Consider the following 22,585-nt stretch of genomic DNA (forward strand, 5'->3'; position numbering starts at 1 on the left):
CAACTGCAACCTTGAAAGTTCTAAAGTGCTAAAATGCTTCACTCTTTTCCTTCATAAAATATACCCACAGCTTCCTAGAACAATCATCAATGAATGTGACAAAGTATGAACTGCCTCCAAGAGATACATTTTGTGTAGGCCCCCAAATAATTGTATGCACAACATCAAGGATATTTCTACTTACATCTCTGTCATGTGAAAAGGGTTGTCTTGTGTGCTTTTACCAAACTGACATGCTTCACATACCTTATGAAATTCTGCAACTCTAAATGTAGGCAAACCTATAACCAACCCTTTGGACTGCATTAATTTCAGCCTTTGTACATTTGCATATCCAATGCGTTTGTGCCAAATTTCAATATCTGCAACAACACCTTTTCCTTTAGCATACATAGCAACATTCATAGTAGGAATTCTAGCATCCAGAGTAAACATACGTCCAACTCTACTTCCCTTTGCAACCAACTTGCACTTGTCATTGAAGTCTTCTACAAAGCAACTCTTTGGATTAAATCTGACTTACAGCCCTTGCTCTACCATCTGACTGACTGACACCAAGTTCTTTGTAATAGATGGCACATGTAATACGTCTGAAAGACTCTTTGTCTTACCATCATGCAAGGATAAGGGAACTTTTCCAATATGTGAAATTGGGTGGCATGAATCATCACCCATCTGCACATAACTTGTATTTTGCAAATCCTACAGCTCTCCAAACCATTGTGCATGGTTGGTCATATGATTGGATGCACCTGAATCAACATACCAAACATCATCATGTGTTTCCTTTCCTGTAACAGCATTCTGCATATGCTGCATAACAAATAGACGTTCATTTTTTTCTTCATTCTGTCATGAAAACCATGCATAGTTTCCTTGCTGCAACTTACCACTGCGAATATCATCTTTCTTAGCATAACATTGGGTTGCAATATGACCTATTTTGCCACAGTAGTGACACACAATACCAGAGTTGTTAGAACCTCTGTTCTATCATCCACCTCTTTCTCTAAAGCTCCCCCTACCTCTAAAGTTACCACGACCTCCTGAAACCTACATATTCTCAAATTGCTGATTCAATCTATTTTGTTGGTTGTCACTACCACGTACTGTACCACGGCCTCTTGAAGAGAACCTACCACGTCCCCTTCCTGAACTAGAGTAGAAAGCTTGGACCTGTTCACCACTTTTTTTAGATGTCTCACTCTGCATATTGATCTTTTCAGTGATCATAAGGGAGACCAACTCATCAAAATCTGGAAATGGCTTTTTGACATATACGGAAGTTACAAAAGACTTCCAAGCCTTTTCATTATTAAGTCCACCCAAGGTAGACAACACCAAATCATCATCATCGAGCATTGCATCAATCGCTGCCAAGGCATCTACAATGCTCCTTACCTTCAGTGCATACTCATTGATAGACATCTTCCCTTTCTTCAATGTATTCAACTCTTGCTTGAGTTGAATCTTTCATGCCTTTGTATTTACGGAAAACATACTTTCAAGTATGGTCCAAGCTACATATGAAATCTCTGCATTTCTAATATGTCACATCATATTATTGTCAATTATTGCAGACAACCAATACATAACCTTTTTGTCTTTTTCATTCCATTCCTTCCATGCCTTTGTCTCTTCTACAGTTGGAGGATCACTCATATCCGGCTCCTTTTCTTCACCTGAAACAAACTCGTAGAGGCCTTTTCCAATAAGGAAGTTTGTAACACGGAACTTCCATGAAGGGTAGTTGTTTTTATTGAGCTTCTCAATGATGGGGTTTCCACTGTTCTCTACCATAATCACAAAACTAATACCAAACATCAAGAAAATATTCTGCAACCCTCGATCTATATAGTGCATAACAATACAGTAGATAGCCTTTTTTAATGTCTACTCAACAATACATGCAATCTACAATCAGTTTGCAGATAAACCTTATGTTTATTCCCTAGTAAACACCTTTGAACTTATAGATCTGAAATCTGTAACTTGTGCACCCACTTTCGGTCAATACAATCAAAGTCATACTATACCCTGAGACTGCTGTCAGCAACCTTGTGGCTCTAGAACATGGGCCTGAAATGGCCTTAGATGCCTCAAATACACAATGCTCTTCGTGCACAACAAATCTCACTGCAATCTAAGATTTTTTACTCTGCCCTGCTTCTGGTGCCTCCACAGGCACTGTCTAAGAGAAAGAGTGGAAGAATGGGAGAGCTTCTTACCCGTGGCTTGATTTCTCGAACCTTGCTTCTTATCCTTCACTTTATCCTTCAAAATTATCCTCTCTCAGTGGCACAACTCTAATACCATGTCAAGAATCGTGTGGTGGGGGGACTTGCTCAAGATGCTTGCCCGAACACACACAGAATGCACAAGGAGAAGCTCACTTAAGAAACAAGAAGAGAGATGGAGGCCAAAACGTTTCCTTGCTGGTTTCTACTTCTTCTTCCACACACTTTACAATGTACACAAAGTATAGATAAGATACAACATAAAGAAAAGTGGCCTAATAAGTCAAACAATGCATAACCAACTATACTAATAGACTGACGCTATAACTATGCCAGCTATAAATAGGTGTAACAACTTGAATATAATACGTAATGAGTCAGTGGCTATGTGAGAGTCATAATGACCACCGATGTGCTAAGTGTAGACATGTGGATCCATCTAACCAGGCGGTCCATCATTAATGTCCGCATGTGTTAAGCTTGTCATCTCAACAACCTGGGCATTAAGGTTCAGGGTGTTATCCACACGTGAACTCGGAGTGGAAGTTCTCGCATGTGCACCTCACATCTTTAGCTTTGAAGCCATCGATGACGTAGATCCTTGACTCCACAAACTTATTCTTGCCTTTAAGCGATCTCCAAACTTCCTCCCGGCTTTGGAAAATCAGCCTCAAAACCCACCTACTCCCCCTCCCGCAAGAATTGCCTTTTCAGTACGTGGTTTTAAGAAACCCGGGGAAGGCCATGTGTAAGAGGCTTATGGAAGCCTTGTTTGGAAGCTTCTAAAGAAGCTTCTCAGCTTCTGAATAGAAGCTTATGTGGAGAGAGAAGAAGATAAATGGGAGAGCGGGGAAGATGATGATGAGCAGGAGGATAATGATGGTGCAAGTGGAGGCGGGGTAGCCTGGCGCAGTAGCAGCCCGTGGTGGATATGGTGGCAGCACAACAGCCTGGCAGACGTCATGACTGTCTTTTCTCTCTCTTCCTTCCTCCCCCCAAGTTTAGGGGGGAGGTTATATAGAATAAGGGGGGGAGAGATTGCCACCCACGTGGCTTATGTGCATGCCTCCTCCCTTCCCCATGGTCTCCACCTCACAAGGCCTTCTCACACTCCTTCTCATACTGTTCTGATCCCCTGCCATGCATCGGCTGAGGGGAGGGGATAAATAATAAAAAAAATTTCCTCAATTTTAACCATGATCCATTTACCTTTTTCCGAGAAGGGCGTTCCCGCGTGGAACTATGGGTTTCAAGCCTTGGCTCTTGTGCTCCATGTGGCTAGAGTTTATTGACGTGCGCGCGGGGTAAGCACTTCACCACCAACATTTTACATGTGGGAGATTACTTTGGGTTACATTTTTGCGTGGGGTACGGGATCTAAATTCATTAATATTTCATGCCGAAATATTACATTCTCTCCCCCTTAGAGGAATCAAGATATCCTCATCTTGAGAGGAATTGGGGGTATTGTTGGTCGAGAGTACTTTCATCCATCCAAGTGGCATCCTCTTCGGGATAATCTTTCCACTAGACGAGGTATTCTCTCAAGGTTCCGGATCTCAATTGCCTCTCCCTAACATCTAAGATCTTGTCACGCCGTAGTTTAAGGACTCCTTGGCTAGGCATTACAACATATTGATCATCAAGGCACATACTTCTTTAGTAGGCTGATATGGAATACATTATGAACTTTTAGGTTCTCGGGGAGTTGAAGTCTATAAGCATTAGGCCCTAGGCACTTGAAGATATTGTAGGGTCCACAATATCTTGGACTTAGTTTCTTGCATTCACCTAAGGATAGGAAACTCTTCTTTGGACGTACGTGAATGAAGACCATGTCACCTTCAGTGAAGGATTTGTCTTGACGTTTCAAATGTGCATAAGCCTTATGTCTGTCCTTGGCAGCTTGGATGTCCTGCCTTATCGATTTGATTTGGTCATCCATATCTTCCAACATTTGTTTTGAAGCTTCAACCCTTAAGGTTGGATCCGAGAAGTTTAAAGGACTTCGACAATCGTGCCCATACAATGCTTCAAAAGGGGTCATCTGTATGCTTTGTTGATAAGAAGCATTGTAGGAAAATTCAACCAATGGCAAATATTGAATCCACTTTTTGGGCTCGCGGGAGCAATGTGCCCTTAGCATATCCTCAATGACTTGGTTGACTCGCTCTGTTTGGCCATCGGTTTGGGGATGGTAAACTGTACTGAAACAAAGTTGAGTCCCAATGGCTTCGAAGATAGCCCTCCAGAAATGTGATGTGAAGAGAGAGTCACGACCACTAATGATTCTTCTGGGAAACTCATGCAGTTTGAATATCTCCTTGATGAATAACCTTGCAATGTCAGAGGCTTTATAGTTTGTCTTAACAGAAATAAGATGTGCAACCTTGGTGAGCATATCCACCATAACCATAATGGAGTTGTATCCTCCCTGAACTTGGGGCAGGCCAACAACAAAGTCCGTACTGATGAATTCCCATTTCATTTGGGGAATGTCAAGTGGTTGCAACTTCCCTGGAATTTTGACATGTTCGGCCTTAATGCATTGACAAGACAAACACTCAGTGACATATTTGAGAATGTCACCTTTAAGCCTCTTCCAATAATAGCTGTTTTTGACTGCATTGAGGGTCTTGGCATAGCGAGGATATCCTAAAAAAGGGGAGTCATGAGCTTCCCAAAGTATCTTCTGCTTGAGTGACTGGCTTTTCAGTATACGTAATCTCATTCTATAGTAGACAAGTCCACTATTGATAGAGAATTCTAGATAGTTAGCCTGTAGCTTCGGGTCTTGATCCTTGATGGGGATCTCCCTTAGCAATTTCTGATAGGTTGGATCATGGCATGCCTCTTCTCTAGCTACCTCAAGAATTGGGTTGTTTGGCATGGATACCTTTGTGGCTAGAGATCTATGTTGAGATATCGAGCTCCACTCGTGATATGCCAGGGTGACCGTTGTGCATTTATGTCACGGACGTGCACATGCGGTTGGTACACTGCCCATGAATAATAGCTACATGACAGCTATCCTTATCTACTCTAGTTCGTGGCTCAATTAGTATGCCACCTTAGTTAGTTGAGTTTGGTTTGAGATCCATATATAGGGTTCTTCTATTTCTATGTACGTGTGTTCTTTTTGGCTTACACAACTAAGAAGAGAAAAACTGTTTTCAGCCTCCATCTTTGTGTGTATTCCCCCATTGTGCAAGCAAGAAAGCTTCAAGTGAGACTCCTTCCTTCTCTCCCACAATTGTGACATGGTATCAGAGCCTTGTTCCTGGTAAGGAGCTCAAGAAAGCAAGCCAAGCTCGCGGTGTTCTGGTAAGAGGAGCAGTGTTGCTTTCATTTTCTGTTTTGGGAGCAGATCTCTGCAGGTAGCACAGCTGGAAATTGCAAGAGTGCATTGTCTCAGGTTGAGACGCCCTTCGTGGTGAAGTAAGAGGGCAGTATATGCCATTTCGGGCCATTTCGGGGCCATTTTGGGGCCACTTTTAGAGGCGGAAGTTTTCTGCACGCACTCAAGAAAAGGCCCAGTTTTATGTTATGCGACCACTATTCTATAGGTCAGTGAAAAGTTACTGTAGAAATTGCATTGTATGCATGTGTGCAGAGACATTGGGAGTTACAGAATCATCCCTGTTGCCTGTTGATGCAAAATCGTCACTAGGAAGTGACTGTGTGGTCAAATACCACTTTCGTCAGTTTTGTAGATTTGCCCTTGTTGAGGCTGAAGTTGTGTTCTTTGCAGTGATAGAATTTTTTGTAGTATTCTGTAATAGCATCTAATTCTCTTTCACAGATTGTCACTAAAAAGCTTGAGAATAACAACTTCCAAGCATGGAAGTTTAGAATGACAAATTTCCTTATGGGAAATGGATATTGGGAATTTGTTGCAGGAAATAAAGAAGAACCAGTTCTTCCTGATGTTCCCAATCAACAGCAAATGCAGGCATTCAAAACATGGCATGAGAGAGCCAGGAAATTTATGTACTGGTTGTCTATCAGTATTTCAGACTCTATGATTTTACATATTCAGGATGCAAGTATGCCAAAGGAGGCATGGGATACTTTGTTAAAAATGTATAGCACAAATACGCAAGCTAGGAAAATGCAGCTCAAGCAAGAGTTGCATAATGTGCAAAGAGAAAGTATGAGCATCAATGACTACCACATGAAGGTGAAGAAGATTGCAGATGCACTTGCTTCCATTGGGTCGCCAGTGGAAGATGATGATTTAGTTTCTGTAACCTTGAATGGTCTAGGAAAGGATTATGCACAGTTTCGGACATCCATTTGAGTTCATGAAAGATTTCTTGATTTTGAGGAGTTGATTGCTCTTCTAATTTCTGAGGAGTAGAGAAATGGTGGTGCATCTTCTTCAGGAGGAACTTCAAAAGAAATTGTCTTCTACTCAAATGCTGGAAGAGGTAGAGGCAGAGGTAGAGGAGGCCGATTTGGAGGCCATGGTAGAAATCAGAATATGCAACAAACTCAAGAAAATCAGTCCTATGGAGGAGGACGTGGTAACTCTAGAGGCAGGGGGAGACAAAGAGGTTGTGGTGGATGGCAAAGAGGCCAAAATGCAAACAGTAATATTGAATGCTACTACTGTGGTAAAATGGGTCATATGGCTAAAGAGTGCTATAAAAAGCAGAATGACATCATGAATGGAAAATTGCAACAAGGGAATTATGCATCTTCTAGTAGATAGGGTGATGACAAAAATGAGCATTTGTTTATGGTGCAGCACATGAACAATTCTATGACAAGTGCAGAAGAAAGCAACGATGTGTGGTATGTTGATTCAGGTGCATCAAACCACATGACAGGTCATGCAGAATGGATGGAGGATGCAAGGAAAATGGAAAAACCAGGATTTGTGGAGATTGGTGATGATATTGCACATCCTATTATGCAGATTGGAAAATTTCCTTTGTCTATGCAGGATGGGAAAAGGAAATACATGTCTGATGTATTTCATGTCCCGAATATCACCAAGAATCTAGTTTCTGTTGGTCAAATGGTTGAGCACGGCTTGCAGGTCAAATTTAATCCTCATGGATGCTTTGTTGAGGATGTGAAGAATAAAGGTCTCTTGATAGCAAAAGGAAAGAAGAAGGGCAGAATGTTTACGTTGGATGCAGACATGTCTGAATTAAGTGCAGCAATGTTTGCAGATGGGACCGGTGTAGTTGCAGATATTGATATCTAGCATAAACGCATTGGTCATGTTAATGTACAGCAACTTAAATCAATGCAGGCCCAAAATATTATTGCAGGATTGCCTAAATTCAAGGTTGCAGAAATGCATAAGGTATGTGAAGCCTGTCAGTTTGGAAAACAGGCAAGGAAACCATTTCCTAGACATGTTCAAGAGAGTAAGAAGCCATTGGAATTAATCCACTCTGATATGTGGACTACTAAAGCTGCATCTCTTGGAGGCTATCATTATTTTGTCACTTTTATTGATGACTATAGCAGAAAAGTTTGGGTGTATTTTATGAAAAAGAAAAGTGAAGTTTTTGGGCATTTCAAAACTCTTAAAGCTATGGCTGAAAAAGAAATAGGTCTGCAAATAAAATGCCTAAGGTCAGATGGAGGGGGAGAGTACCTCTCAAATGAGTTTGCAAGGTTCGTGCATGAACATGACATAAAGCAGCAATATTCATGCAGTCATATCCCACAACAAAATGGAATTGCAGAAAGGAAAAACAGGCATATTGGAGAGGTATCTCGTGCCATGCTTAATGAAAAAGACCTGCCAGATTTTTATTGGGTTGAAGCACTTGCTACATCAGTCTACATAATGAACAGGACTCCCACTGCAGCAATATATGGGATGACTCCAGAGGAGAGGTATACTGGTAGAAAACTAGATATTTCTCATTTGAAAATTTTTGGTTGCATTTCCTATGTACATGTGCCAGATGAGTTGAGATCCAAGTTGGATCCAAAAGCTGAGAAGTGCATCTTTATTGGTTACTCTCTGCAGTAAAAAGGGTATAGATGCTATAACCCTTCTACTCGTAAGTTTACAGTGAGCAGAGATGTTATTTTTGATGAGATGAGTAGCTAGTATAAACCAGTAAATGTGATTGATGATGTAGATGCACAAAATGGTAATGCTGCACAGAATTCACAGCAGCAGTCACAAGATATCAGTGGACCTAGAGCGTCCTCTAGCAGTGGTTCATATTCTTCACCATGGATAGGCAGATTGAGATTAGGAGAATCTTCTCAAAGCAATGCAGATAGTGGTATGCAAGTATCACGAAAAGGAAAAGAGAAGGTAGATCAGCCCATGTTTGATGTGAATGTAGGTCACTCGTATGTGGATGGTGAATCCAGTGGCTCAGAACAGAGCATTGATTATGAGTTAGGTATTCCATCTATTGTTATACCTGGAGTAAGGAAGACTAGGGATGTTTTGAGAGCACCTGGGAGTGAACCTACTTTGCGCAGGTCTATGAGAGCTAGGTATCTTGTGGATAGGCTGAAATATGATGGATTTACAGCCATTCACTATGCATATATGGTCAAAGTGATACAAGAACCAGAACCCACTTCTTTTGAGCAAGCCATGGGAAAAGAAAAATGGGAGAAAGCCATGGATGAAGAAATGGATGCCTTGGAAGCAAATGCTACATGGGAATTGGTACCTTTGCCTAAAGGTAAGAATGCAATTGGCTGTAAGTGGGTTTATAAGGTGAAGCACAATGCAGATGGTTCTGTGAATAGATACAAGGCAAGATTAGTAGTCAAGGGATATGCACAAACATATGGCATTGACTATGAAGAAACATTCAGTCCGGTTGCAAGGACGGCAACCGTAAGAGCATTCATTGCTATGGCTACATCAAATGGATGGTCTTTACATCAGATGGATGTAAAGAATGCCTTCTTGCATGGTGATTTGCAAGAAGAGGTCTATATGGAGCAGCCACCAGGTTATGTGCATGCTGTTCATCTTGAGTTTGTTTGCAGGTTGAAGAAAGCCTTGTATGGCTTGAAGCAAACACCTAGAGCATGGTCTAACAAGATAGAACAGTATCTTGTCACTATTGGCTTTCAAATTTCCAAGGTAGATTTCTCACTTTATGTGAGAAAAACAGAGAAAGGTATTATGCTACTTGTCATTTATGTTGATGATTTGATTATGACAGGTGACAGTGATCAAGATATCCTCCATGTGAAAATGCTATTGAAGCAGAAGTTTGAGATGAAGGATTTGGGAGAGCTGCGTTATTTCTTGGGGATTGAGGTGATTAGATCACCAAGTGGGATACAGCTCTTGCAAAGGCAGTATGGATTGGACATGCTGTCCAAATATGGGATGAGAGGCTGTAAGCCTATTTCAGTTCCTTTGGAGCAGAATGTGAAGTTGAGCACAAATGCAGGTGAGCTTCTGGAAGACCCTACTATGTACAGACGCATAGTAGGAAGTTTGATTTATATGACTATTACCAGGCCAGATTTGAGCTATGCTGTTGGATTGGTAAGTCAGTTTATGCAGGATCCAAGGAAACCACATTTGGATGCGGCTAGACGCATACTCAGGTATGTGAAGTCCACATTGTAGTATGGACTATTTTATGAGACTAGGGTTCAGATACAGTTGCATGGATACACTGATGCTGATTGGGCTGGTAGCATTTCTGATAGACGATCTACTAGTGGATATGTGTTCTCTTTTGGGAGTGTTGCAGTCACTTGGAGCAGCAAGAAACAGCCTACAGTTGCCTTGTCGAGCACAGAGGCTGAGTACAGGGGTGTAGCAACGGCTGCATGTGAGGTAGCTTGGTTGCATAAGCTACTTTATGATATGCATCAGCCTACAAATGGGCCAGTTGTCATTTATTGTGACAACATGAGCAGTATACACTTGGCAAATAACCCAGTCTATCATGCTAGAACAAAGTACATTGAGGTGCATTATCACTATGTGCGGGAGAGGGTTTTACTAGGTCTTATTGATCTAGTTTATGTCAGCACAGAGGATCAGGTAGCTGACATATTTATGAAGGCATTGGGCTCAGAGAAGCTGCGCAAGTTCAGAGACCTGCTTGGTGTGCAGGAATTGGGATTGAGCTCGAGGGGGAGTGTTGAGATATCGAGCTCCACTCGTGATATGCTAGGGTGACCGTTGTGCATTTATGTCACCGACGTGCAGATGCAATTGATACACCGCCCCATGAATAATAGCTACATGATAGCTATCCTTATCTACTCTAGTTCGTGGCTCAGTTAGTATGCCACCTTAGTTAGTTGAGTTTAGTTTGAGACCCATATATAGGGTTCTTCTATTTCTATGTACGTGTGTTCTTTTTGGCTTACACAACTAGGAAGAGGAAAACTATTTTCAGCCTCCATCTCTGTGTGTATTCCCCCATTGTGCAAGCAAGAAAGCTTCAAGTGAGACTCCTTCCTTCTTTCCCACAATCGTGACAATCTAGATATTGATGGATCTTGCAAGATCAGAGAATTTAGAAAAGCCTTGCAATTGAGTGCATTGGCAACTGCATTCTCCTTTCCAGGCCGGTATTTGATTTCAAAATCATATTTCTCCAACACTTCAATCCATCGACTTTGCCTCATATTGAGCTCATTCTGGGTAAAGATCCATTTAAGACTTTTATGATCCGTCACTAGGGTAAACTTGTTACCCAGCAAGTAGTGTCTCCAACGCTTGAGAGCATGTATGATAGCCAATAGCTCTAGATCATGGGTAGCATAGTTTCTTTCATGGCTCTTCAGTTTCCATGAAGAGTATGCTACAGGATGACCTTCTTGCATAAGCACACATCCTAACGCAAGTGTGCTAGCATCAGTTATCACTTTAAACTCGTTACTAAGATCTAGAAGTTTCAGCATAGGTGCTGATACCAAGCTTTTCTTTATTTTATCAAAGCTAGATTGTTCAGCAGTTGACCATACGATTGATGTTTGCTTCTTTAGTAGATCGGTAAGCGATGTTGCAATCAAAGCACAATTTTTTTTAAAGACCTTGTACCATCCTGTCAATCCAAGAAAACTACATATTTCTTTGACAGTTGTTGGTGTTGGCCTCTCCAAAACGTCTCTGACCTTGGTCGGGTCTACTAAAATTCCTTCGGCTGATACAATGAATCCCATATATTCAATCTGTCGCTTGAAAAATGCACACTTCTTTTTCTTGGCATAAAGCTTGTGTGCCCTCATTGTTTCAAGGACGATGCGAAGCTGGGGTTCATGATCTTTTCATATTTGGAGTAGACTAAGGTATCGTCGAAGAAGATGAGTATGAAGTCATCACAATATGGCCTAAAGATATCCTGCATTAGCCTATTGAAGGTAGCATGAGCATTTGTCAACCGGAATGACATGACCAGGAACTCAAAGCATCCATATCTTGTGTTGAATGTCATCTTTGGGGTATCTTCTTCCTTGATCCTTATCTGATAGTATCCAGACCTGAGATCGATCTTGGAGAAGATATTCACACCTTGAAGATGGTCAAGAAGTTCATCTATTCTTGGAATGGGGTATTTGTTCTTAATGGTTGATTGATTCAACCCTCTATAATCAATACATAGCCGAAGTGTTCCATCTTTCTTCTTCTGGAATAGCATTGGAGCTCTCCATGGTGAATTGCTAGGGCAGATGTAGCCATGTTCTAACAATTGCTTGAGTTGCTCCTTCAGCTCAATCGCTTTTAGGATGGACATTCTATATGGCCTCTTCGATTGGTGCAACTCCTTACACTAGCTTGATTTCATATCAACTTCCCTTTGAGGAGGAAGTTCTGTCAGCTCTTCAGGAAATACGTCTGTGTATTCCTTTAGCCATGAAGGTTCTTCCCTAGACTCCTGATTTTGATCTAGCTTATTAAGCTTAATCAAATAGACAAGTAGCCCCTTTATAACTCCTTTTATTATCTGAGATGCTTTGGCCAGTTGAATTTTTTGCTTCCCAGCCTCTCCTTGAGTTGTGACCAATTCCCCTTTAGAATTTCGAAAGGAAACTTGTCCCTTTGCACAGTGAATGTGGGCATCATTGGGTTTAAGCCAATCCATTCCGAGCAAACACTCGTGGATACCTAGGTTCATAACCTTGAATCTGACCGAAGTCGACTTTCCTCCCAGTAGGAATTTCACCTTAGTAGTTTGCTTGGTACAAGTGACCTAACAACCATTTGCTAATTCCACAAGTAAGGTAGGTTCATCTTTTGTGGCTATTCCTAATCTTCTTGCACAAGCTGGTGAAATGAAGGAATGTGTACTGCCATAATCAATCAGGGTTTTAAAGCCTTTACCTTGATAATCCGATGGGGTTTAAATCACCAAAAATTGGCGATTCGGGCCTTTCTTGTAAAGAGAGGCATGGATTGTTGCCCTCTCAATGTTTGCTTCTATGGTTGGATCTTTTTCATTACCAAACTCCTTGTCAGCAACATTGGCGGTCCTCCCTCTAGCTCGGGTGATGGCTCCTTCTCCATGGATGGTTCCTTGGGATGGTCCTTGACGTTTTCCTCCGTTAAGCTTGGGACACTGCCTTTTAAAATGACCAAGCTCATTGCAATGGAAACAACGGAGGTTGCGGCCATTTCCTTGGCTAGGAACAAAATTGTTGGCAGCGTTTGCTCTAGCTTTCATCCTTTGTACCTAATTTTGGCCATGCGTTCTCTTCGCTTGGGACCTATACACTCATTCTCATCCTTGTAAGACCAAGTCTTGTTATTTCTTGGCTTGGTCTGTACCTCCTGTATAATGGGTGCAGCTCGAATGAGTGCGTCCTAAAGATCTGTTGGGCGCATTGATTCAAGGCGGGTGTTTATAGGTGGTTTTAATCTGGCACAAAACTTTGACACGTGTTGTGTTATATCCATTTGTGGCACATACTTTAAAAGAATGAAAAACTTTGAATGGTATGCATCAAGGGATAGACCAAGCTGTTTGAGCTCATAGAAATCATTCATCTTCTGCATGCGGTAGGCAAGTGGTAGATATCTTCCTCACACAGCTCTTTTTAGCTTCTCCCAAGTAACTAACCCTTCCGAGACCCCTTGGTCCCTGCACCATTTCTACCACCAAAGCCTTGCTTCGCCGATAAGCTTCAATTTGGTGAGCATTGTTTGGTTAGCGGGTGGAGTACTGGCTGCTTCAAAATAATCCTCCATGGATTAGATCCAAATCTTGGCATCAATTTGGACGGCCGTAAAATTCTGGTGGCTTGATTTGCTTAAGAAGAAACTTCTTCTCCTAAATCACAGCCATACTTGGTGTAGGGGTTGGACTAGGAATCTGCACTTGAGGTTATGCATGGTCATTGAGATTCTTAACGTTAAAAACTTGCCAAGCATTTCTCACATTACATTTCATGCCCAATTCAGCTTTTAGCCAAGAGACCTAATCACTTAACTTCTTTACCAATAGTCACAGCCAAGACAATCTTTGATAAAAAATCTATTTCATTCATGTGGGCATAGCCCTTTCAGAGTACAATTATTCTTGGGATAGTAGAGCAAGCTAATACATTAATTCCGAGAGAATAAGATTGTGTTACATTTAGCTATGGGAACTGAGTAATAATATGAATTCGGGTCATGGATTTTCAGGAATCAATAGGTCATAGGAAGATTAGGGTATCCTTTCCTTTGATACCTGTTCTTCTCATAACGTCCCAACACCTTGATTCTCTCGATAGGGATTATCCGAGTCACTTTCTTGTACACATACGTGTTTTGCTTGACCTTTGACCGCCAACATGTAGGGTTGCGTTTGCGAGAGCTTCAACAAAAATGAATAGCTTCATGATCTTTAGGTCCTCCATCCACTTGATTCTCTTCAAGTTGGTTCGAAGGTACACAAGTCGGTGGGCGGCTATGTAATAAATTCTTGAATCACCTGTCCATCTCTGTTCCATGTACAGGGGTGAGGGATTGTAGATGCGGTCTAGGATATTCATCATATCGAGCCTCCATTGATAAGTCCAAGCACGCATTGCAGTCACAAACATAACCTGGAACACCAAGAATCTATTCCATACTCACATTACATTTCATGCCCAATTCAGCTTTTAACCAAGAGACCTAATCACTTAACTTCTTTACCAATACTCACATCCAAGACAATCTTTGATAAAAAGTCTATTTCATTCATGTGGACATAGCCCTTTCGGAGTACAATTATTCTTGGGATGGTAGAGCAAGCTGATACATTAATTCAGGGAGAATAAGATTGTGTTACATTTAGCTACGGGAACTGAGTAATAATATGGATTGGGGTCATGGATTTTCAGGAATTGATAGGTCATAGGAAGATCAGGATATCCTTTCCTTTGATACCCATTCTTCTCATAACGTCCCAACACCTTGATTCTGTTGATAGGGATTATCGGAGTCACTTCCTCGTACACATATGTGTTCTACTTGAACTTTCGACCGCCGACATATAGGGTTCCATTTGTGTGAGCTTGAACAAAAATGAATAGCTTCACGATCTTTAGGTCCTCCATCCTCTTGATTCTCTTCAATTTGGTTCGAAGGTACGCAAGTCGGTGGGCGGCTCTGTAATAAATTCTTGAATCACCCATCCATCTCCGTTCCACGTAGAGGGGCAAAGGATTGTAGATGTGGTCTAGGATATTCATCATATGGAGCCTCCCTCGATAAGTCAAAGCATGCATTGCAGTCACAACATAACCTCAAATACCAAGAATCTGTTCCATGCTTCGCGACTCTGCAAGTCGGCATTGATAAGTAAGTAAGGAAATGTTCTTAACATCAAGATTTTCTCTATTTTCCCTCATTAAGTTTCCATGAAATAATTAGATCCTCGTTGGTTTGCTCTGATACCAACTATAACGTGTCCACCTATTCACTCGAAGGACACGTCTTAGCGGCCCATCGGGAAGAGAGTCCAGAAAGCGCCGCCCGACACTCCCACGGAATGTCATGGGGTTTGTGATCTAGGTCTTCTCGAGTCTGCCATGAAACGGAAGCATTCCACCTATTCCCACTTAGGACTCACCTCAATAAGGATTTTCCTAGTGGTCAAATTCCTAGAACTGTAGCTAGTGTTGAACCCTAGATGAACTACTTTACGCAGAAACGACAATGTCGAAGTGAATTCATCATGCACTTGGTTCAAGGAGAATGGGAAACGAGAGGGATGCAAAGCTCGACCTCTCTACCCATAAGACATAGTCCCATTCCTTTCCCTAAAATAGCATAAATCGCGACTCTACTATCCTAGATTCTAGGTCATTGTTCCTTGCTATCAATTTCCTTCGAGAAAAGTTTCCGGCCAACTAGGACCACCCTTCCATAGGACGGACCCATGGCCACATCCACCACACTTTTCTCAGGTTTGCTTTAGTTATCTAATTACCTATCATATTTATTTTAACACGCAAAAATAGCTTCCTTAATTAGGCAATTATTCACCGATTCCTTCACGTAATTTAAGCATTGACATAGAAAAATAATGTCAAACAAGTTCCTTTTCAACAATTGATCTTATTTATCAGTCTTTGGAATACATCATATAATCCAGCCTGAAGGCTAATCCATAATCCTGTCGGAAGGATAATATATAATCTGCCCGAAGGAAATTCCAACAATCCTTAGGGATTACTAATCCAAGTTTCCACCCGTAGACTAGTATGCGGGCCTCGAGACCCAATCCCAAGTCACGTTGGCCTCTTGTGCAAGACCTGGAGGCAAGGGATTTACAGCCAGATCCCGCCCTAGCACCCAAGCGTCCTCCTCCAAGTAGCACCCACGGAGAGACCTCTCGTGGCAGTTTCGGTCCACACTCCTGGCACGGCTACTAACAACCCCCTTGGTTAGGGTCAGGCAGACAATTGAGGATAACTAATGCTGCCTTTCCCTCCAGGCCTTCAACTTGGAGCATTAATTATTTTTCCATCTTTAGTTCATTGAGCAAGGAAGTACAAACAATGCTCCTAACTATACAAACACAATCAATCTAGTGGTCATTTGTTTGACCAACTGCTAAGGTGTGAATCCTTCTCTCTGAATGCATCCAGCATTGGATCTGGGATCGATTACGACTTGGAAAGATCCCAAGGGTTTTTTGTTGTTTGTTTACCCTTTTATCCTTCGATTAGTATTTATACCCTCCTAACCCAAATTAACAAACACCTTAGGTTCCTTAAACTAAGACAGTAAATCCTGGGCAACCTTGTCGCCCTAACTTGATTGGCAATGCATAACTTTCCTAACTTCGCAAATCAGTCCAAAGAAGGGTGATGTAGCAAGATGAATACTCATCCTCTTGCAAATTAGTCTTCTTATTTCTTGGCTTCATCTGTACCTCATGTATTATGGGTGCAGCTCCAATGAGTGTGTCCTGAAGATCTATCGGGCACATTGATTTGAGGCAGGTGTTTATAGGTAGGTTTAATCTAGCAAAAAACTGTGACACCTATTGTGTCATATCCATTTGTTGTGCATACTTAAAAAGCGAAATGAACTTTGAATAGTATGCATCAAGGGATAGACCAAGCTGTTTCAGCTCACAGAACTTGTTCATCTTTTGTGTGTGGTAGGTAGGTTGTAGATATCTTCCTTGCACAACTCTTTTTAGCTTCTCCCAAGTAACTCACCCTTCCGAGACCCCTTGGTCCCTACACCATTTCTTCCACCAAAGCCTTGCTTTACCAGTAAGCTTCAATTTGGTGAGCATCGCTTGGTTAGCGGGTGCAGTACCAACTGCTTCAAAATAATCCTCCATGGATTTGATTCAAATCTCGGCATTAGTTTGGACAGTCCTTCCTTTGCTGTCAAATTATGGTTGCTTGATTTTCTTGAGAGGAAGCTTCTTCTCATGAATCACGGCCGTACTTGGTATAGGGGTCGAACTAGGAATCTGCACTTGAGGTTATGCCTGGGCATTGAGACTCTTAACGTTAAAAAATTGCTAAGCATTTCTCACATTACATTTCATGCCCAATTCAGCTTTTAGCCAAGAGACCTAATCGCTGAACTTCTTTACCAATACTCACAGCCAAGACAATCTTTGATAAAAAGTCTATTTCATTCATGTGGGCATAGCCCTTTCGGAGTACAATTATTCTTGGGATGGTAGAAGAAGCTGCTACATTAATTTGGGGAGAATAAGATTGTGTTACATTTAGCTACAGGAACTGAGTAATAATATGGATTGGGGTCATGGATTTTCAGGAATCGATAGGTCATAGGAAGATTAGGGTATCCTTTCCTTTGATACCCATTCTTCTCATAACGTCCCAACACCTTGATTCTGTCGGCAAGGATTATCCGGGTCACTTCCTCATACATATATGTGTTCTTCTTGAACTTTTTACCGCCGACATGTAGGGTTGCGTTTGTGCGAGCTTCAACAAAAATGAACAACTTCATGATCTTTAGGTCCTCCATCCACTTGATTCTCTTCAAGTTGGTTCGAAGGTACGCAAGTCGGTGGGCGGCTATGTAATAAATTCCTGAATCACCCATCCATCTCCATTCCACGTACAGGGGCGAAGGATCGTAGATGTGGTCTAGGATATTCATCATATCGAGCCTCCCTCGATAAGTCGAAGCATGCATTGTAGTCACAACATAACTTGGAACACCAAGAATCTGTTCCATGCTTCACGACTTTGCAAGTCAGCGTTAATAAGTAAGTAAGGAAATTTTCTTAACAGTAAGATTTTCTCCATTTCCCCTCATTAAGTTTCCATGAAATTATTAGATTCTCGTTGGTTCGCTCTGATACCAACTGTAGCGTGTCCACTTGTTCACTCGCAGGACACGTCTTAGCGGTCCATCGGGAAGAGAGTCCAGAAAGCACCGCCCGACACTCCCACGGAATGTCATGGGGTTTGCGATCTAGGTCTTTCCGAGTTTGCCATGAAGCGGAAGCATTCCAGCTGTTCCCACTTAGGATCGACCTCAATCACGGTTTTCCTAGTGGTCAAATTTCTACAACGGTAGCTAGTGTCGAACCCCAAGCAAACTACTTTGCGCAGAAACGACAGTGTCAAAGAAAATTCATGCTGCACTTGGTTCAAGGAGAATGGGAAACGAGAGGGATGCAAATCTCAACCTCTCTGCCCGTAAGGCATAGTCCCATTCTGTTCCCCTAAAATAGCATAAATCGGTACTCTAGTATACTAGATTCTAGGTCATCGTTCCTTGCTGTCAATTTCATTCGAGAAAAGTTCCCGGCCAACTGGGACCACCCTTCCGTAGCACGAACCCATGGCCACATCCACCGCACTTTCCTTAGGGTTGCTTTAGTTATCTAATTATTTATCACATTTAGTTTGACACGCAAAAATAGCTTCCTTAATTAGGCAATTATTCACCAATTCCTTCACGTAATTTAAGCACTAACATAGAAAAACAATGTCAAAAAAGTTCATTTTCAACAATTGATCTTATTTATCAGTCTTTGGAATACATCATATAATCCAACCTAAAGGCTAATCCATAATCCAGCCCAAAGGCTAATCCACAATCCGCTCGAAGGCAATTTCAGCAATCCTCAAGGATTACTAATCCAAGTTTCCACCCGTAGACTAGTATGCGGGCCTCGAGATCCAATCCTGAGTCACGTCGGCCTCTTGTGCAAGACTCGAAGGCAAGGGATTTACCGCCAGAGCCCCCCTATCACCCAAGCGCCCTCCTGCTCCAACTAGCACCCACGGAGAGACCTCTCGTGATGGGTTCAATCCACATTTCCGGTGCGGCTAACAATCCCCTTGGTTAGGGTCAGGCAGATAGTCAGGGATAACTGATGCTGCCTCTCCCTCCAGGCCTTTAACTTGGAGCATTAATTATTTTTCCAAATTTAGTTCATTGAGCAAGGAAGTACAAACAGTGCTCCTAACTATACAAACATAATCAATCCAGTGGTTGTTTGTTTGGCCAACTACTAAGGTGTGAATCCTTCTCTTTGAATGCATCCAGCATTTGATCTGGGATCTATTGGGACTTGGCAAGATCCCTAGGGTTTTTTGTTGTTTGTTTACCCTTTTATCCTTGGGTTAGGGTTTATACCCTGCTAACCCAAATTAACAAACATCTTAGGTTCCATAAACTAACACAATAAATCCTGGGCAACCTCATCACCCTATCTTGATTGCTAGGCAATGCATAACTTCCCTAACTTGGAAAATCAGTCCAAAGAAGGGTGATGTAGCAGGATGACTACTCATCCTCTTGCAAATTAGTCATGTACCTAGAACCTACCAACCTTGTTCCAAGGAGTGGCAAATTTATCTTTTGATTTAAACACAAAGCCATGCAACATTGCAACTTGTTGCATGAGACAAGTGTTCCACCTAACATGTGGGATCATTTCTCCCATCAAACAGCATTCCTTGGCCAAGAAATACGTTTGGTCAAGATGTATGGTTTGGGAGTCCTCTTAACCCAACCCAACCCTAACCTTATTAGGCCGATAACGTTTGGCCCTAGGGTTTCTAATTTCAAATGGAAGTCTAGTATTTGGCCATTGATCCATAGGGTAAAAACCCTAGATCGTTCTTGCATGGGCGTCTAACTAACCCTAACATTTCGTAAATGTGGGTAGGACCTTTGGGATTGAAACTCTTGACTTGGCATCCCAAGTGCGATACTAGGCAGAATTTTTAGTGTACTAAACTCTACCTAGCGCATTGAGGTAATCATTGTTTGAGTTACACCATTGCAAACGAATCACCTAATCGAACTAATTATCTTGCGACCAGAAGTGATATTTTCTTAGAGATGCTAACATTTTTCCTAAAAGATGTAAATAATCTCAAGATACAACATTCCGTGCAAGTATGCGAATCTTAGACTTTTCCTTCTATGCAAATATAAGGTTTGCAATGACCATTTCTTTTCCTTGCCTAATCTATAATGATAGACAATTCACGGCTAACTCATATAAAAACCTATGTTGAATTTCAACAAGAGCTATGCTCATAAACCTTCGCTTAAATGCATTGAATTCAAGCTTTAATATGAAATGCACCTTTTTCTAAAACAACTTTGATAAAATAAGTCCATGAATACCACGAAAACAATAATGATTTAATTTGTCCTTCGACACTTAACCCAATCCTAGGATGTAATTTTTCACCGCATGCAATTTGCAAGATACATAAATCCCTTTCATGCAACGCAACTACTTGGATAACATCTAATGGATGTTAACGATTACCTCATGCGAATCACAACTAGGAAGTTATTTCCTAAATGCATTATGTGCTATTCTCTTTCGCGAGGAAATCAAGGATGCATTTAAACAATTCCATCTTTTTAACCTATGCAATATGCGTTTAGGATTGTAACTTGGAAATGCAAGCAAACCCAAATGCACAACATGCACTAACTCTTGTAAATCGTCCAAGGAAATAAATTTCCCAATGTATTTTAACTTGACTACGTGAATTAAACACATGCTTAAATGCATTCTTTCCATGCGACATCAATTTCTAAGAACCTGGGCATTGAGGTTCAGGGTGTTATCCACACCCGAACTCGGAGTGGAAGTTCCCGCATGTGCGCCTCACGTCTTTTGCTTTGGAGCCCTCGATGACGTAGATCCTTGACTCCGAAAACTTATCCTTACCTTTATGCAATCTCCGAACTTCCTCCCAGCTTTGGCAAATCAGCCTCAAAACCCACCTACTCCTCCTCACGCAGGAATTGCCTTTTCAGGACGTGTTTTTAAGAAACCCAGGGAAGGCTGTGTGTATGAGGCTTATGGAAGCCTTGTTTGGAAGCTTCTAAGCTGAATAGAAGCTTACATGGAGAGAGAAGAAGATATATGGGAGAGGGGGAAAGATGGCGATGAGCAAGAGGATGATGATGATAATGATTGCGATGATGATGGTGTAGGTGGAGACGGGCAGCCTGGCGCAGCAGCAGCCCGTGGTGGATATGGCGGCAGCACGACAGCCTGGTAGACATCACGATTGTCTTCTCTCTCTCTTCCTTACTCCCCCCAATCTTAAGGGGGAGGTTATATAGAATAAGGGGGACAGAGATGGCCACCCACGTGGCTTATGTGCATGCCTCCTCCCTTCCCCATGGTCTCCACTTCACAAGGCCTTCTCACACCCTCTCACACTCCTCTCCCCTGCCATGCATCGGCTGAGGGGAGGGGGTAAATAATAAAAAATTTGCCTCAATTTTAACCATTATCCATTTATCTTTTCCCCAAGAAGGGTGTTCCTGCGTGGAACTACGGGTTTCAAGCCTTGGCTCTTGTGCTCCATGCGGCTAGAGTTATTGACGCGTGCACAGGGTAAGCACTTAACCAGCAAAATTTTACATGTGGGAGATTACTTTGGGTTGCATTTTTGTGCGGGGTACGAGATCTAAAGTCATTAATATTTCATGTAGAAATATTACATTTGGACACTACATATGAGGATATTGTTGATCCTCAAAAACCATAAAGCTTTCTCTTACAAGAAGTGCCCTTACAAAATGATGCATATTCTTGTGGATGGAAAGTAATTGCAAATGTTTTTAGGACAATAGATTCAAAGATTCTCAAGATAGATGGGGTTAATGTAAGTATCTTTCACATTCTGTTTTGAGCAGTGTTATTAGTTTTTTGAGCAACAACATTATTATCAAATTTTATAATCATTCTATTTTATTGTTTTTACTCCCTACAAGTACGAACTATCACTACCCTAACAACTTATCACAATTTTCCTTGCACCCCAACAACTTATCACAATTTTCCTTGCAGTGCCAAGATTACCCCGATTCATACACATGGTGTATAAGAGAGAGATGTATTGGGTTAATTTTGGACAAGGCAACCACACCAGTTGATCCCAACTCTCCTCCACTAGTTTGCACAATCTATCTCTTCTGCATTATGATGTTGATAATCTCTTCATGAAATTCCCTTTTAGTGATTCGGAAGAACTTTCCAAGAGCAAACTCTACTTTGCTATTTAAAATTTGATCTTCAAGCTTATTGAGGTCTATAACATTCTAAATGTCAGAAAAGAGTTTATAGCTATGTTACTGTTTAGGCTTTGTATCTTGCTTCTTCTCCTTAGATTGAACATCATCCATAACCTACTTTGGAATTGGCCTGGGAGAGAAAGTGGAAGACTCATCCCCTCTAGTCTTATTTGATATACTAGGAGTATCATCATCTCATCTCCTCTACCTTTACTTGAGTCCCTTGGGTCTTTGCTAAGGCATAAATCGAGTTTAAAGTGTTTATAGATCCATCCCAAAGAAAAGAGTCTCTCTCTATATTCTCTAACCTACATTAGCTAACTCTCACTATTGCATCTTCCCCATGTGAGCTATATCCAAGGCAAAGGATCATAAGGTAGACTTACTCTATGAACCCCAC

Source organism: Lygodium microphyllum, chromosome 17 (genome assembly GCF_053477565.2).
Source record: "Lygodium microphyllum isolate KBCC chromosome 17, Lygodium_microphyllum_v1.1.10, whole genome shotgun sequence".
NCBI classification, from domain to species: Eukaryota; Viridiplantae; Streptophyta; class Polypodiopsida; order Schizaeales; family Lygodiaceae; genus Lygodium; species Lygodium microphyllum.